Source organism: Limanda limanda, chromosome 3, assembly GCF_963576545.1.
Source record: "Limanda limanda chromosome 3, fLimLim1.1, whole genome shotgun sequence".
Lineage (NCBI taxonomy): Eukaryota > Metazoa > Chordata > Actinopteri > Pleuronectiformes > Pleuronectidae > Limanda > Limanda limanda.
Genome location: NC_083638.1, coordinates 3,706,252 through 3,720,938, shown reverse-complemented (window position 1 = coordinate 3,720,938; position 14,687 = coordinate 3,706,252). Strand labels below are relative to the sequence as shown.

General features: G+C 38.4%; 1 protein-coding gene and 1 non-coding gene across 2 annotated transcripts in view; both read right to left on the bottom strand.

The window, feature by feature from the left end:
* LOC132998918 (uncharacterized) overlaps nt 1-14,687 on the bottom strand; it is a 91,469-nt gene that overhangs the window by 68,009 nt on the left and 8,773 nt on the right. The window lies entirely within an intron of this gene.
* On the bottom strand, nt 10,197-10,268 carry trnaw-cca (transfer RNA tryptophan (anticodon CCA)). The gene has a single exon. It is a non-coding gene; the product is annotated as a tRNA-Trp (tRNA).

Below are 14,687 nucleotides of genomic sequence, written 5' to 3'. Positions count from 1 at the left end.
ATTACACATTTTTTCTTTGATACACTTGTACCAGGGTTTTCATCGGATCAACTTCAAATTGAGATGAGTGTCATCACAACAAGATGGAGATAAAAACTGACTGACAGATTTTTTTTTAATCACACGGTGTGACCGTGGCGTGGTGTCAAAGTTTGATTACATGCCATTAAAACACGATGTTCTGTAACGCGGACAAACATGGACCATGAATCCTTTGATTTCAGTCTTCCTAGATCAAAGGAAACTTTATGTCTTGCAAAGGTTACGTCTCTCTCTCTCTCAGAACTGGTTATTTTTGTTTTTTTCAGACAAAAAGCATGCAACGCTTCAAAATGGATGTGCTCGGGCCCACCCAGTGCTGCTTTGCAGCCCTAAAAATTTTATTTATTATTATTATTATTCAGGCAAATGAATTGGCTTTTTGAGGGCTTTAACATGCTCAACTTCTTACCAAAATTTGCAGAAAGTTAGAAAGTGGTGAAAATTTACGTATTCTGAAGGAATTTTCAATGGGCGTCGCAAAATGGCTCAACGGTGCCCCCCGAGACAGCCCGAGACCCCCGGAAGGTGTTCCCATTGACCTATCTTCACAAAAATCGATATACAGGTGTATCATGACCAGACAAACAAAAAAGTCTCTTGGTGCAATTGGAAAAACACAACAGGAAGCCTGCTATTTTGCATTTAGTGGCCATTTTGGCCATATTCCACATTTTTTCTTTGATACACTTGTACCAGGGTTTTCATCGGATCAACTTCAAATTGAGATGAGTGTCATCACAACAAGATGGAGATAAAAACTGACTGACAGATTTTTTTTTAATCACACGGTGTGACCGTGGCGTGGTGTCAAAGTTTGATTACACGCCATTAAAACACGATGTTCTGTAACGCGGACAAACATGGACCATGAATCCTTTGATTTCAGTCTTCCTAGATCAAAGGAAACTTTATGTCTTGCAAAGGTTACGTCTCTCTCTCTCTCAGAACTGGTTATTTTTGTTTTTTTCATTATTATTATTATTAGGGCCCGAGCACAGACATCAAAGGTGTCTGGTTATTAGGGCCCGAGCACAGACATCAAAGGTGTCTGGTGAGACCCTATTGAAATTGTAATGATTATTATTATTATTATTATTCAGGCAAATGAATTGGCTTTTTGAGGGCTTTAACATGCTCAACTTCTTACCAAAATTTGCAGAAAGTTAGAAAGTGGTGAAAATGTACGTATTCTGAAGGAATTTTCAATGGGCGTGGCAAAATGGCTCAACGGTGCCCCCCGAGACCCCTGGAACGTGTTCCCATTGACCTATCTTCACAAAAATCGATATACAGGTGTATCATGACCAGACAAACAAAAAAGTCTCTTGGTGCAATTGGAAAAACACAACAGGAAGCCTGCTATTTTGCATTTAGTGGCCATTTTGGCCATATTCCACATTTTTTCTTTGATACACTTATACCAGGGTTTTCATCGGATCAACTTCAAATTGAGATGAGTGTCATCACAACAAGATGGAGATAAAAACTGACTGACAGATTTTTTTTTAATCACACGGTGTGACCGTGGCGTGGTGTCAAAGTTTGATTACACGCCATTAAAACACGATGTTCTGTAACGCGGACAAACATGGACCATGAATCCTTTGATTTCAGTCTTCCTAGATCAAAGGAAACTTTATGTCTTGCAAAGGTTACGTCTCTCTCTCTCTCAGAACTGGTTATTTTTGTTTTTTCAGACAAAAAGCATGCAACGCTTCAAAATGGATGTGCTCGGGCCCACCCAGTGCTGCCTTGCAGCCCTAAAAATTTTATTTTCATTATTATTATTATTATTATTATTATTATTATTATTTATTATTATTTATTATTATTATTATTATTATTATTATTCAGGCAAATGAATTGGCTTTTTGAGGGCTTTAACATGCTCATTATTATTATTATTATTCAGGCAAATGAATTGGCTTTTTGAGGGCTTTAACATGCTCAACTTCTTACCAAAATTTGCAGAAAGTTAGAAAGTGGTGAAAATTTACGTATTCTGAAGTAATTTTCATTTCATTTATTATTATTATTATTATTATTATTATTCAGGCAAATGAATTGGCTTTTTGAGGGCTTTAACATGCTCAACTTCTTACCAAAATTTGCAGAAAGTTAGAAAGTGGTGAAAATTTACGTATTCTGAAGGAATTTTCAATAGGCGTCGCAAAATGGCTCAACGGTGCCCCCCGAGACAGCCCGAGACCCCCGGAAGGTGTTCCCATTGACCTATCTTCACAAAAATCGATATACAGGTGTATCATGACCAGACAAACAAAAAAGTCTCTGGGTGCAATTGGAAAAACACAACAGGAAGCCTGCTATATTGCATTTAGTGGCCATTTTGGCCATATTCCACATTTTTTCTTTGATACACTTGTACCAGGGTTTTCATCGGATCAACTTCAAATAGAGATGAGTGTCATCACGACAAGATGGAGATAAAAACTGACTGACGGATTTTTTATTAATCACACAGTGTGACCGTGGCGTGGCGTCAAAGTTTGATTACACGCCATTAAAACATGATGTTCTGTAACGCGGACATACATGGACCATGAATCCTTTGATTTCAGTCTTCCTAGATCAAAGGAAACTTTATGTCTTGCAATGGTTACGTCTCTCTCTCTCTCAGAACTGGTTATTTTTGTTTTTTTCAGACAAAAAGCATGCAACGCTTCAAAATGGATGTGCTCGGGCCCACCCAGTGCTGCTTTGCAGCCCTAAAAATGTTATATTTTCATATTTTAGCATATTTATTTTTATTATTATTATTATTATTATTCAGGCAAATGAATTGGCTTTTTGAGGGCTTTAACATGCTCAACTTCTTACCAAAATTTGCAGAAAGTTAGAAAGTGGTGAAAATTTACGTATTCTGAAGGAATTTTCAATGGGCGTCGCAAAATGACTCAACGGTGCCCCCCGAGACAGCCCGAGACCCCCGGAAGGTGTTCCCATTGACCTATCTTCACAAAAATCGATATACAGGTGTATCATGACCAGACAAACAAAAAAGTCTCTTGGTGCAATTGGAAAAACACAACAGGAAGCCTGCTATTTTGCATTTAGTGGCCATTTTGGCCATATTCCACATTTTTTCTTTGATACACTTGTACCAGGGTTTTCATCGGATCAACTTAAAATTGAGATGAGTGTCATCACAACAAGATGGAGATAAAAACTGACTGACAAATTTTTTTTTAATCACACGGTGTGACCGTGGCGTGGTGTCAAAGTTTGATTACACGCCATTAAAACACGATGTTCTGTAACGCGGACAAACATGGACCATGAATCCTTTGATTTCAGTCTTCCTAGATCAAAGTAAACTTTATGTCTTGCAAAGGTTACGTCTCTCTCTCTCTCAGAACTGGTTATTTTTGTTTTTTTCAGACAAAAAGCATGCAACGCTTCAAAATGGATGTGCTCGGGCCCACCCAGTGCTACTTTGCAGCCCTAAAAATTTTATTATTATTATTATTATTATTATTATTCAGGCAAGTGAATTGGCTTTTTGAGGGCTTTAATTAGTCTTGAATTGCTGAGGAGTGAGATACATCGAATAATGCAGCTAATTATTATTTTGATATAAAAGTTTATACTGGGATCTTTGTGAATTTTCAATTTAGGAGAAATGTGTAAACTGTGTCATAAGTATTGGCCTGACTGATCTTGGCAACAAGCTCTGAACCCCTGGTTCAGTGTGTGCCTGAATGGATACATCTCAGATCAACACATGTCAAATCACCAAATGGTCACATGAGGGAAATGTGATTCTTTGATTGAATCTTTATTAAAAAAAAATTAATCCAAAGGATGTGTTGCTTTGATGATTTAGAAATTTGTAAAAAATATTTATGGCCTCAGATTTACTGTTTTCTAAATGCTCAGCATGATCCTTTTGAAATATGTTCACATTTTTGGAAATGTAGGAGAAAATTACACAGAAGTCAATTAATTCTTCTTATTATTCTAGCTCTATTGCCACAGCATGATTTATCTGATGTCCTCACACGCTTTACATTATTTTTTGAATGTAGACTCAAGACAATCTTTCTTTAAATGACGTAGACGCAAATACAGCCATGGGGTCTAATTTAAAGATAAATAATTGCAAGTCAGTCAACGCACAATTCTTATCTTCCTCGAATTGTTCAGCCCTGATTATTACTGTACAATACATCAAAAACCACCACTTGTTTTTGATTCACTGTAATGAAACATTCACATTCTTACAGGAGAGATGAATATCTTTTAAGAATATTATATAAAAAGAAGTAACTGCACTGCAGGGTAAAAAAAACACTCACACGCAACATATATCATTTGATTCCCAACAGACTAAATACATTAAACAATAATCCTCTTATCACATGAACACGGGAGCATCATTGAATTATTATTTAAACGTTTTTCTGTAGTTCAGTATTTTTATCAAGATTTTCAATTCACTGATGACAATGAGAGAAGAACCTGCGTCACCGAGATTAAAGATTTAGTCGCAAACACGAGAGTAAAAGTCTCAACAAGCTCTTGCTGCTTCTTTCCTTCCAAAAAAGAGCAATAAGCATCATGTTTCAGGGACAACTGTTCCATATAGTCATACTCTGACTACTGGTTATACAGATCAGTGGTTTAATATCTAATCAATCTGAATGAATTATGAGCTCCTGTCAGCTCTATTCGAAATACAGGCTTGACCAATACATTTTTAATTATTATTATTATTATTATTATTATTAGGGCCCGAGCACAGACATCAAAGGTGTCTGGTGAGACCCTATTGAAATTGTAAGGATTATTATTATTATTAGGGCCCGAGCACAGACATCAAAGGTGTCTGGTGAGACCCTATTGAAATTGTAATGATTATTATTATTATTCAGGCAAATGAATTGGCTTTTTGAGGGCTTTAACATGCTCAACTTCTTACCAAAATTTGCAGAAAGTTAGAAAGTGGTGAAAATTTACGTATTCTGAAGGAATTTTCAATGGGCGTCGCAAAATGGCTCAACGGTGCCCCCCGAGACAGCCCGAGACCCCCGGAAGGTGTTCCCATTGACCTATCTTCACAAAAATCGATATACAGGTGTATCATGACCAGACAAACAAAAAAGTCTCTTGGTGCAATTGGAAAAACACAACAGGAAGCCTGCTATATTGCATTTAGTGGCCATTTTGGCCATATTCCACATTTTTTCTTTGATACACTTGTACCAGGGTTTTCATCGGATCAACTTCAAATTGAGATGAGTGTCATCACAACAAGATGGAGATAAAAACTGACTGACGGATTTTTTTTTAATCACACGGTGTGACCGTGGCGTGGCGTCAAAGTTTGATTACACGCCATTAAAACACGATGTTCTGTAACGCGGACATACATGGACCATGAATCCTTTGATTTCAGTCTTCCTAGATCAAAGGAAACTTTATGTTTTGCAAAGGTTACGTCTCTCTCTCTCAGAACTGGTTATTTTTGTTTTTTCAGACAAAAAGCATGCAACGCTTCAAAATGGATGTGCTCGGGCCCACCCAGTGCTGCTTTGCAGCCCTAAAAATTTTATTTATTATTATTATTATTATTATTCATTATTATTATTATTATTATTCAGGCAAATGAATTGGCTTTTTGAGGGCTTTAACATGCTCAACTTCTTACCAAAATTTGCAGAAAGTTAGAAAGTGGTGAAAATTTACGTATTCTGAAGGAATTTTCAATGGGCGTCGCAAAATGGCTCAACGGTGCCCCCCGAGACAGCCCGAGACCCCCGGAAGGTGTTCCCATTGACCTATCTTCACAAAAATCGATATACAGGTGTATCATGACCAGACAAACAAAAAAGTCTCTTGGTGCAATTGGAAAAACACAACAGGAAGCCTGCTATTTTGCATTTAGTGGCCATTTTGGCCATATTCCACATTTTTTCTTTGATACACTTGTACTTATTATTATTATTATTATTATTATTATTATTATTATTATTATTATTATTATTATTATTCAGGCAAATGAATTGGCTTTTTGAGGGCTTTAACATGCTCAACTTCTTACCAAAATTAGCAGAAAGTTAGAAAGTGGTGAAAATTTACGTATTCTGAAGGAATTTTCAATGGGCGTCGCAAAATGGCTCAACGGTGCCCCCTGAGACCCCCCGAGACCCCCGGAAGGTGTTCCCATTGACCTATCTTCACAAAAATCGATATACAGGTGTATCATGACCAAACAAACAAAAAAGTCTCTGGGTGCAATTGTAAAAACAAAACAGGAAGCCTGATATTTTGTATTTAGTGGCCATTTTGGCCATATTCCACATTTTTTCTTTGATACACTTGTACCAGGGTTTTCATCGGATCAACTTCAAATTGAGATGAGTGTCATCACAACAAGATGGAGATAAGAACTGACTGACGGATTTTTTTTAATCACACGGTGTGACCATGGCGTGGCGTCAAAATTTGATTACACGCCATTAAAACACGATGTTCTGTAACGCGGACATACATGGACCATGAATCCTTTGATTTCAGTCTTCTTAGATCAAAGGAAACTTTATGTCTTGCAAAGGTCACGTCTCTTTCTCTCTCAGAACTGGTTATTTTTGTTTTTTCAGACAAAAAGCATGCAACGCTTCAAAATGGATGTGCTCGGGCCCACCCAGTGCTGCTTTGCAGCCCTAAAAATTTTAGTTAATATTTATTATTATTATTCAGGCAAATGAATTGGCTTTTTGAGGGCTTTAACATGCTCAACTTCTTACCAAAATTTGCAGAAAGTTAGAAAGTGGTGAAAATTTACGTATTCTGAAGGAATTTTCATTATTATTATTATTATTATTCAGGCAAATGAATTGGCTTTTTGAGGGCTTTAACATGCTCAACTTCTTACCAAAATTTGCAGAAAGTTAGAAAGTGGTGAAAATTTACGTATTCTGAAGGAATTTTCAATGGGCGTCGCAAAATGGCTCAACGGTGCCCCCCGAGACAGCCCGAGACCCCCGGAAGGTGTTCCCATTGACCTATCTTCACAAAAATCGATATACAGGTGTATCATGACCAGACAAACAAAAAAGTCTCTGGGTGCAATTGGAAAAACACAACAGGAAGCCTGCTATATTGCATTTAGTGGCCATTTTGGCCATATTCCACATTTTTTCTTTGATACACTTGTACCAGGGTTTTCATCGGATCAACGTCAAATTGAGATGAGTGTCATCACGACAAGATGGAGATAAAAACTGACTGACGGATTTTTTTTTAATCACACAGTGTGACCGTGGCGTGGCGTCAAAGTTTGATTACACGCCATTAAAACATGATGTTCTGTAACGCGGACATACATGGACCTTGAATCCTTTAATTTCAGTCTTCCTAGATCAAAGGAAACTTTATGTCTTGCAAAGGTTACCTCTCTCTCTCTCTCAGAACTGGTTATTTTTGTTTTTTCAGACAAAAAGCATGCAACGCTTCAAAATGGATGTGCTCGGGCCCACCCAGTGCTGCTTTGCAGCCCTAAAAATGTTATATTTTCATATATTTTAGCATATTTATTTATTATTTTTATTATTATTTTCAGGCAAAACGCATGCAACGCTTCATTTGCGATTCACAATAATCACATTCACTTCGTATTTTCTTATTATTAGGGCCCGAGCACCGAATGGTGAGAGGCCCTATTGAAATTGTAAGGATTATTATTTGTTTTGAATTTACAAGTATCCACCATCGCAACAACTGGGTACCCATCATCCATATTTTTAGGGCCCGAGCACAGACATCAAAGGTGTCTGGTGAGACCCTATTGAAATTGTAAGGATTATTATTATTATTATTATTATTATTATTATTATTATTATTATTCAGGCAAATGAAATGGCTTTTTGAGGGCTTTAACATGCTCAACTTCTTACCAAAATTTGCAGAAAGTTAGAAAGCGGTGAAAATTTACATATTCTGAAGGAATTTTCAATGGGCGTCGCAAAATGGCTCAACGGTGCCCCCCGAGACCCCCCGAGACCCCCAGAAGGTGTTCCCATTGACCTATCTTCACAAAAATCGATATACAGGTGTATCATGACCAGACAAACAAAAAAGTCTCTTGGTGCAATTGGAAAAACACAACAGGAAGCCTGCTATTTTGCATTTAGTGGCCATTTTGGCCATATTCCACATTTTTTCTTTGATACACTTGCACCAGGGTTTTCATCGGATCAACTTCAAATTGAGATGAGTGTCATCACAACAAGATGGAGATAAAAACTGACTGACAGATTTTTTTTTAATTATTATTATTATTATTATCATTATTATTCAGGCAAATGAAATGGCTTTTTGAGGGCTTTAACATGCTCAACTTCTTACCAAAATTTGCAGAAAGTTAGAAAGTGGTGAAAATTTACATATTCTGAAGGAATTTTCAATGGGCGTCGCAAAATGGCTCAACGGTGCCCCCCGAGACCCCCTGAGACCCCCAGAAGGTGTTCCCATTGACCTATCTTCACAAAAATCGATATACAGGTGTATCATGACCAGACAAACAAAAAAGTCTCTTGGTGCAATTGGAAAAACACAACAGGAAGCCTGCTATTTTGCATTTAGTGGCCATTTTGGCCATATTCCACATTTTTTCTTTGATACACTTGTACCAGGGTTTTCATCGGATCAACTTCAAATTGAGATGAGTGTCATCACAACAAGATGGAGATAAAAACTGACTGACAGATTTTATTTTAATCACACGGTGTGACCGTGGCGTGGTGTCAAAGTTTGATTACACGCCATTAAAACACGATGTTCTGTAACGCGGACATACATGGACCATGAATCCTTTGATTTCAGTCTTCCTAGATCAAAGGAAACTTTATGTCTTGCAAAGGTTACGTCTCTCTCTCTCTCAGAACTGGTTATTTTTGTTTTTTCAGACAAAAAGCATGCAACGCTTCAAAATGGATGTGCTCGGGCCCACCCAGTGCTGCTTTGCAGCCCTAAAATTTTTATTTCTTTTTTTTTCTTATAAATCCCATCAGTGTAGTTGTATATTAACTTTTAAAAGCTTATTCTACTGCTCTTTTTTTACCTTCTACATAACAAACCCTCAACAATACCAGTCAGTGTAAAAACAAACAGAAACCCTCTGGTTAAAAGACAGACCTACTGTAGTAAAACTTCTGAGAGTTGCAGTGAATGGCAGCTCAGCTGAATGTTGGCGGGAACAGTTCACCTGACACCAGTGGAGCAGCCATCTGTCTGTGCTTGTTATCTCAGAGTGTGGGTGTTTGCCCTTTTTATGTGTATATAGTTGTAGTAGTAAATCCAGTCTGTCCAGTTCTTCGAATCAGTTACTGCCTCCATCCAGGTTTTACTATCTAATCTACCAACAGACACACTGGCATCCACTCAGTTTAACCAGGCCTGATCATTTTAAACCATGAAGGACAACATATGGCTTGTATTGTTATGGACATACAGTAGTGCTTTCCCAGTGGGAGTGTGAAGATTCTCTACCAGGGGCGGTTCATATCTTTGTATCACGGTTTCTATCTCAGTTTCAGAATCGTCACACACTTTTTCCACAAACTTTCGGGGCCTGTGCTTGACCTAATGCTGTTATTACATAATGTGAAGTAAAAATAGATTCAGCCGACACAATATCTTGTCACGGTTAATACAGTAATTTCAAAAGCATTTCAAGGATCCATTGGTGCCACATTATTCAGCAGTTTTCAAGAATCGCTATATTGTTAATTCATTGTTGAGCTGTTATTGAGCTGAAATAGTTTACTGTACTTGTGTAGTTGATCCACATGTTATCAGTTTCATCCCCACACATGTGAGACAAACTCTTTTGCATCTGTCTCAATTTGCTTACACTCACACTTGCTGTTTTGTGTGCGTTCATATACTGACAAGTATGACAACAAGCTGTGTACTATTGGTTTCTGCATGGTGCATTCAAAATGATACAAAAGCATCAACTTCAAACGGCTTAATTTACTCTACGTTTGTCAGCAGACATGATGTACACTGTTGTATTCATACATTATTAGCATACTGAGTTCATAGTGCACTGACTGCTTTACACAGATGGTAGCACATGTTCAGTCAAAGTCTTTTGGAGTGAGTGTGGTCCTCTATACCTCAAAATACACTGACCCCGACGTGATTTGAACACGCAACCTTCTGATCTGGAGTCAGACGCGCTACCGTTGCGCCACGAGGTCTCACACTTCAGCTGGTCCTCTGACCTACATCATCATGGCAGAGCAGAACTATTCCACCCGTTTGTCTTACAGTCTTTCCCTGAGATTAAAATAAAACGTAGTATTCTAGATTTGCTCAGTTCAGGCCCTGTTCCGTGCAAACTATCATATCCTGTGAATGTCTGCCTGTGCAGCCGTAGTTTAGCAGCACAAACAGTTGTTATCACAGCTTTTAGGAAAACACCTCGCCATTGTGAAGTTACTTCCCTGCCACCAGAGAGATATAGTGAGGTAGATTACAGTTTAGATTATATCTGCAACATTAGTCACAACAGCCATCGGCCAAGATAATATCACAATTGAGATGAGTAAACTTTCAGATCAAACCATTTCAGCAAGTCTGATCACAATTTAAATTGTAGGGGAAACCAAAATAATGATCTCAACTCAATGTCAAACTATGGTTTCAACAAGTAAAACTCTTCTACCCAAAACAAAGCAAAAGACGTGTTTACAGTGTCATGGACACAAATCATCATCATGGCAGAGCAGAACTCTTCCACCCGTTTGTCTTCCAGTCTTTCCCTGAGATTAAAATAACATGTAGTATTCCAGATTTGCTACGTTCAGGCCCTGTTCCGTGCAAACTATCATATCCTGTGAATGTCTGCCTGTGCAGCTGTAGTTTAGCAGCACACACAGTTGTTATCACAGCTATTAGGAAAACACCTCGCCATTGTGAAGTTACTTCCCTGGCACGAGAGAGATATTGTGAGGTAGATTACAGTTTAGATTATTTCTGCAACATTAGTCACAACAGCCATCGGCCAAGATAATATCACAATTGAGATGAGTAAACTTTCAGATCAAACCATTTCATCAAGTCTGATCACAATTTAAATTGTAGGGGAAACCAAAATAATGATCTATGTCAAACGGCAGTTTGAACAAGTAAAACTCTTCTACCCAAAACAAAGTAAAAGACATGTTTACAGTGTCATGGAAGGATCAGTGCTGCTGTCTGAACAGGATTGACTAACCACTCACCTTTAGGCCATGATGAGGTATTTCATAATTATTATTATTATTATTATTATTCAGGCAAATGAATTGGCTTTTTGAGGGCTTTAACATGCTCAACTTCTTACCAAAATTTGCAGAAAGTTAGAAAGTGGTGAAAATTTACGTATTCTGAAGGAATTTTCAATGGGCGTCGCAAAATGGCTCAACGGTGCCCCCCGAGACAGCCCGAGACCCCCGGAAGGTGTTCCCATTGACCTATCTTCACAAAAATCGATATACAGGTGTATCATGACCAGACAAACAAAAAAGTCTCTTGTTATTATTATTATTCAGGCAAATGAATTGGCTTTTTGAGGGCTTTAACATGCTCAACTTCTTACCAAAATTTGCAGAAAGTTAGAAAGTGGTGAAAATTTACGTATTCTGAAGGAATTTTCAATGGGCGTCGCAAAATGGCTCAACGGTGCCCCCGGAGACCCCCCGAGACCCCCGGAAGGTGTTCCCATTGACCTATCTTCACAAAAATCGATATACAGGTGTATCATGACCAAACAAACAAAAAAGTCTCTGGGTGCAATTGTAAAAACAAAACAGGAAGCCTGATATTTTGTATTTAGTGGCCATTTTGGCCATATTCCACATTTTTTCTTTGATACACTTGTAGCAGGGTTTTCATCGGATCAACTTCAAATTGAGATGAGTGTCATCACAACAAGATGGAGATAAAAACTGACTGACGGATTTTTTTTTAATCACACGGTGTGACCGTGGCGTGGCATCAAAATTTGATTACACGCCATTAAAACACGATGTTCTGTAACGCGGACATACATGGACCATGAATCCTTTGATTTCAGTCTTCCTAGATCAAAGGAAACTTTATGTCTTGCAAAGGTCACGTCTCTTTCTCTCTCAGAACTGGTTATTTTTGTTTTTTCAGACAAAAAGCATGCAACGCTTCAAAATGGATGTGCTCGGGCCCACCCAGTGCTGCTTTGCAGCCCTAAAAATTTTAGTTTTTTTCTTTCTTATTATTATTATTATTATTCAGGCAAATTAATTGGCTTTTTGAGGGCTTTAACATGCTCAACTTCTTACCAAAATTTGCAGAAAGTTAGAAAGTGGTGAAAATTTACATATTCTGAAGGAATTTTCAATGGGCGTCGCAAAATGGCTCAACGGTGCCCCCCGAGACAGCCCGAGACCCCCGGAAGGTGTTCCCATTGACCGATCTTCACAAAAATCAATACACAGGTGTATTTTCTTATTATTATTAGGGCCCGAGCACAGACATCAAAGGTGTCTGGTGAGACCCTATTGAAATTGTAAGGATTATTAGGGCCCGAGCACAGACATCAAAGGTGTCTGGTGAGACCCTATTGAAATTGTAAGGATTATTATTAGGGCCCGAGCACAGACATCAAAGGTGTCTGGTGAGACCCTATTGAAATTGTAAGGATTATTATTTCTTTCTTATTATTATTATTATTCAGGCAAATGAATTGGCTTTTTGAGGGCTTTAACATGCTCAACTTCTTACCAAAATTTGCAGAAAGTTAGAAAGTGGTGAAAATTTACGTATTCTGAAGGAATTTTCAATGGGCGTCGCAAAATGGCTCAACGGTGCCCCCCGAGACAGCCCGAGACCCCCGGAAGGTGTTCCCATTGACCGATCTTCACAAAAATCAATACACAGGTGTATCATGACCAGACAAACAAAAAAGTCTCTAGATACAATTGGAAAAACAAAACAGGAAGCCTGCTATTTTGTATTTAGTTGCCATTTTGGCCATATTCCACATTTTTTCTTTGATACACTTGTACCAGGGTTTTCATCGAATCAACTTCAAATTGAGATGAGTGTCATCACAACAAGATGGAGATAAAAACTGACTGACGGATTTTTTTTTAATCACACGGTGTGACCGTGGCGTGGCGTCAAAGTTTGATTACACGCCATTAAAACACAATTTTCCATGGACCATGAATCCTTTGATTTCAGTCTTCCTAGATCAAAGGAAACTTTATGTCTTGCACAACTATCAATCAATTTACATAAAATGTTCGTTATTAATTTTTTTTAGCAAATTGGCTTTTTGAGGGCTTTAACATGCAAAATGGAGATATAAACTTTCAATAATCACATTCAATTCGTATGGTTTTTTTCTGCGATACCTGAAATAATAGCTCGACAACTTCACACATAAGTATTAAAAAGACAGCATCACTCATTAAGTCAATCAATCAAAGTTTATTTGCATTGCTCAAATTCACAAATGTGATTTCTCTCTGTGGGGTTTACAAATATTTCTTAAAGGAAAAAAATATCCACATAAAACACCACTCACGACACAAATTTGTCTGTAAAACTTTCTGACACTTATAGTCTACTATAAAATTAGACATAGTGATAGTGATGTGTCAGTTGAAACTCTCCATCTCAGCTTCCGCACCAGATGAATCCTTCAATGTCCTCAGCTCCACTGCTTGACAATTCCCAGGGCACTCCCTTGCCCAATGCCCAATTTTGTCACATTTGTAACAGGCGTCAGTTCTTCCCCGTCCCCTTCCTCTCCATCTGTGACCATTCCCTTGGTTTTGATGCGCTGCCAGCTGTGCCATTTGCAGTTTATCTGTCAACTGCGCACTCCTTCTCTTCTTTTTGTTGCTTAAGAGTTTTTCCGCACGGATAGCATGTCATTTTGCACCATCTCACTAATCTCCATCTTCCTTAGCAGTCTCTGCAGTTCAGTGCTGGTAGGTTCAAAAATGCTTCAAATTCCCCTGTTTTCTGCACTCCCCCACTCAACACTTGTATGTTAAATGAAGTGGTAGATTCTTCCTTATCAGTGAATGTCAATGGTCTTTGCTCGAGGTTGCATTTAGGGCCATGAATTGTTCTTTTTACATTTTGCTGTGGAATATGGAATATGGGCTGCCACATATGGAGTGGTGTAAGCTGGAAGCATGTCCACATCCTCCGCTGCAACAAGGTCGGAGTCTGGATAGAGGTTAGGGACGTCTGGAGCTGCTGCCTGCGCCCTCTGCAGTGGTAGCAGCTGAGTGTCCAGCTGGTCATCAGGCTGCACCACTGCTGGCTGTGGTTGTTCTCTTGGTGGAGCTGAGTCCAAATCAGGATGAAGTCGGAGACACTGACACTCGGAGATTATTATTAAGTCCCTGATATTCACTTCAGTTACACAACATTCATTTAAACCTATTTTCTCAAATAGGTTGTCTCAGCAGTTGTCAACCCGACTTTCAGGTTGTTTATTTCTCCTTTTGCTGTTAGCCTCAATGCAAACACCTACAGCTGTTCTAAACCAATGTCCCTGTTTATCGACCTAGATGTAAAAGAACATTCAATCCCCTCATGGTCACTAAAATATGTCGGCGAAACTAGAGTTTCTATGTCAT